The sequence below is a fragment of the Geotrypetes seraphini genome, chromosome 19 (genome assembly GCF_902459505.1).
Source record: "Geotrypetes seraphini chromosome 19, aGeoSer1.1, whole genome shotgun sequence".
Lineage (NCBI taxonomy): Eukaryota > Metazoa > Chordata > Amphibia > Gymnophiona > Dermophiidae > Geotrypetes > Geotrypetes seraphini.
Genome location: NC_047102.1, coordinates 10,659,881 through 10,664,268, shown reverse-complemented (window position 1 = coordinate 10,664,268; position 4,388 = coordinate 10,659,881).

Genomic DNA, 4,388 nt, shown 5'->3' with positions numbered 1-4,388 from the left:
AGTTATTATGGGGTTACGTATTAACATAAGTGAAATGCTTCACTTATACTATTTGGAGTGCTCCACTATCAGCATTTAGAGATCAATTATGAATTTGCAATGGCAAAGGGGATTAGAAAGATCTCACATATTTCATATAGACAGTGCATTTTGTTTGCGTTCTTTATCCAAAATTGGAGTTTTCTTTGGTGTTCTGTTTGCTGATGACTGGCATTTTCTGCTGACATAAGATTTAAGCTTTGTCAACCACCTCATTAACCAATTAAATACCATTGCACAACCTGTGCTTTCAGATGCTAAAGACTGAGGTCGAACAAGTCCCCTTCAGTATATGGAAGGTACTACGGACCTTATTACATTCCCCTATTGCTGCGCTTTTGGGGGAACTTTGTCTTGGCTCTACATCTTAGATGGAAATCTGATGGAGACCTTTGTAGATCTAACTGTAATCATTTCTCTGATACTCCTGACCTGGCTTTTTTTTTTTTTTTGTTCCCTAAAACATTCTAGGTGCCGAGTCCAGTGGTTAAAAGCAATTGTATCTAAAAACATATTTTCTCAGCAGTAGGCCTCAGAGCTAAGATTCAATGCCATGTTCAAAGAGTGTGCTTTGGGAATAAAATCACACTTCGGGCCTGACTCATTAAGGCTTTTCTTCCATTCTGCAGCTATGGGAAAATCCGATGAATTAGGTCCTTGTTTCTGGGTACTCAAAGTCAGGAAAAACAAAGTTATCAATGCCCCCGTATAAGACAGGATGGAGTCGGTCCAGAGAAAGGCTACTAAAATGGTTGGTGACCTAGGTCATAAGAGATCTCAATATGTACAGTATACTTTGGAGGAAAGGATATGACAGAGATGTTTAAATACTACGTGGCATAAATAAGCAAGAGGCAAGTCTCTTTCAAATGATAGGAAACTCCAGAGTGAGTTTGTCCAGGTTTTGGAAAGCCCTGACCTCGGCCATGTCTGGTGGGCCTCTGAGCCTGCACGGATGATGTCACACACATCCGCACATGCTTCATCCAGACGTGGCCGGAGCTCATAGCAAAGAGAGGAGTTTTCTGGGGGCGGGGCTGGAGGGAGGAATGGGGCAGAGCTGGAGGCACAATGGGTCAGGGTCATGGGTCACTCTATCTTCAGGACTCCAGTGAACCTGCCTGTCCCTAGTGATGGAAAACACAATATTGAAGAAACCCCCCCATCCCCAATTGGTAGCCATACAGTTGAAGGACTCCCGCTCAGCTTAGAGCAGGGGTCTCAAAGTCCCTCCTTGAGGGCCGCAATCCAGTCGGGTTTTCAGGATTTCCCAATGAATATGCATGAGATCTATGTGCATGACTTGCTTTCTCATGCATATTCATTGGGGAAATCCTGAAAACCCGACTGGATTGCGGCCCTCAAGGAGGGACTTTGAGACCCTGCTCTAAGCTGAGCGGGAGTCCTTCAACTGTATGGCTACCAATTGGGGATGGGGGGGTTTCTTCAATATTGTGTTTTCCATCACTAGGGACAGGCAGGTTCACTGGAGTCCTGAAGATAGAGTGACCCATGACCCTGACCATTGTGCCTCCAGCTCTGCCCCATTCCTCCCTCCAGCCCCGCCCCCAGAAAACTCCTCTCTTTGCTATGAGCTCCGGCCACGTCTGGATGAAGCATGTGCGGATGTGTGTGACATCATCCGTGCAGGCTCAGAGGCCCACCAGACATGGCCGGAGGTCAGGGCTTTCCAAAACCTGGACAAACTCACTCTGGAGTTTCCTATCATTTGAAAGAGACTTGCCTCTTGCTTATTTATGCCACGTAGGTATTTAAACATCTCTGTCATATCCTTTCCTCCAAAGTATACTGTACATATTGAGATCTCTTATGACCTAGGTCACCAACCATTTTAGTAGCCTTTCTCTGGACCGACTCCATCCTGTCTTATACGGGGGCATTGATAACTTTGTTTTTCCTGACTTTGAGTACCCAGAAACAAGGACCTAATTCATCGGATTTTCCCATAGCTGCAGAATGGAAGAAAAGCCTTAATGAGTCAGGCCCGAAGTGTGATTTTATTCCCAAAGCACATCTTTTGAACATGGCATTGAATCTTAGCTCTGAGGCCTACTGCTGAGAAAATATTGTTTTTAGATACAATTGCTTTTAACCACTGGACTCGGCACCTAGAATGTTTTAGGGAACAAAAAAAAAAAAAAAGCCAGGTCAGGAGTATCAGAGAAATGATTACAGTTAGATCTACAAAGGTCTCATCAGATTTCCATCTAAGATGTAGAGCCAAGACAAAGTTCCCCAAAAGCAAGCAGCAATAGGGGAATGTAATAAGGTCCGTAGTACCTTCCATATATGAAGGGGACTTGTTCGACCTCAGTCTTTAGCATCTGAAAGCACAGGTTGTGCAATGGTATTTAATTGGTTAATGAGGTGGTTGACAAAGCTTAAATCTTATGTCAGCAGAAAATGCAGTCATCAGCAAACAGAACACCAAAGAAAACTCCAATTTTGGAAAAAAAAAAAAAAAAGATAAGAACGCAAACAAAATGCACTGTCTATATGAAATATGTGAGATCTTTCTAATCCCCTTTGCCATTGCAAATTCATAATTGATCTCTAAATGCTGATAGTGGAGCACTCCAAATAGTATAAGTGAAGCATTTCACTTATGTTAATACGTAACCCCTATAATAACTAGTCAATTTCATCCTAGTTTTTTTTTTTCTAAAAGTGCGGCACACAAATCCAGAGCATACGGTTGATATTTTAAGTCCAACAGAATGGCTTGAATGGGTCTTTTCCTTCATCAGTGTTTTGGCGCTAGCTCTCTGCGCTCTGTCATGTGGCCCACGATATGGCCGCACTGTGCTCCTTGGCTTTCATCCGGAGGGCTGCAATGCTGGAGCTCTTGCGGTCTGGCTCGGCATTCAGGTCGTAGCCATTGATGCCAGCGCCGCCAAATAGGCTGCCCATGTGCGTCTGTGCCACGTGACTCCCGGGGCCCGGCACACTCAGGAATTCAGAAACGCCTCCAGTGGCGTGTGGATGGGCATGAGGAGACATGCAGGACGGCACGGTGTCGCAGGGGACCACGCAAGAAGGCACGGGGGAGCCACCGCCATTATTTCCAATCCAAGATGGATTCTGGATCTGGGAAAGACAAAAGATCAAAGACAGTCAGATAAAAGATTTTAAGTTGGAGAATGACACGGGGACAAAGTTCTTTTCCTGTCCCTGCTCCTTTCCTTTTCCTGCAATCTCGTCCTCATCTGCACAAGCCTCAAACCCTTTAGAATCATAAGTTCATGGCTTGTGCTGTTAAGGCAGAGCTTACAGGAATGGGGCAGAGACAGGGCCAGCAACAAAACTCACAGGGACAGGGAAATTGAGTTACAGAGGGATCTACTCTTCAAATGAAAGAGAACAAAAAAAAACAGTTAACCAAATCAAAACGTCCCAGAAAAGAGCACATTATCATCCTCTACAGGGAAATTTTCCAAACCTTTCAACTGGATAAACTGGCTAGCTGAAAATAGCTTTTTCCTCAGTCAGTCTAAAACAGGGGTCTCAAAGTCCCTGCTCGAGGGCCGCAATCCAGTCGGGTTGTCAGGATTTCCCCATGAATATGCACGCGATCTGTGTGCCTGCACTGCTTTCAATGCATATTCATGGGGGAAATCCTGAAAACCCGACTGGATTGCGGCCCTCGAGGAGGGACTTGAGACCCCCTGGTCTAAAAGATATGAAGTGCATGCACCGATGGGTTCATAAAATGCATGCTTATCGTATTTTCAGACCCATTCCTAATGTTTTGCGTAGAGTTTTACCCACAGAAAATGCAGGCACAAAGTCCACCCACTGTTCTTAACGTGGCCCATGAATCATTCCTGAATCTGCTACAGGAGAAGTTTAGGAGTCTTTCTCACTGGAAATACTGCTCAGGGAAATCAAATGAAGCCACGACCGCATTCCGAAGTACGAGTCGTACTTAAGTCGGGTGTCTGTAACTCGGGGACTGCCTGTAGTCCGAAATGAATCGTTAAACACAAATAGAAACTGCATGCCTGGCGTTACGCCTACGCCTTGCCCTCGTATTTTCTCCTCCTCGTATTCCATACTCTTTGTACATAAAACTCCATTCTATTTTGCGCCATGTATTAATCACCTGTAACTGAAACCACACACAACTGAATGTATTAAGTATAGGCGCACTGACAAATCCGCGCACGTCAATTGCGCCACGTAGGTTTGAAAGGTACACATACATTGTGCAACTCTGAATCTGCCATACGTGGATATCTGTAAGGCCTGATTTGCTCAGACTCCTCAGGCCCGTCCTTGGGAGGGGCTTGAGGCGCCTCAAGCCCCTCCCAAGGGACGGGGCCTGAGGA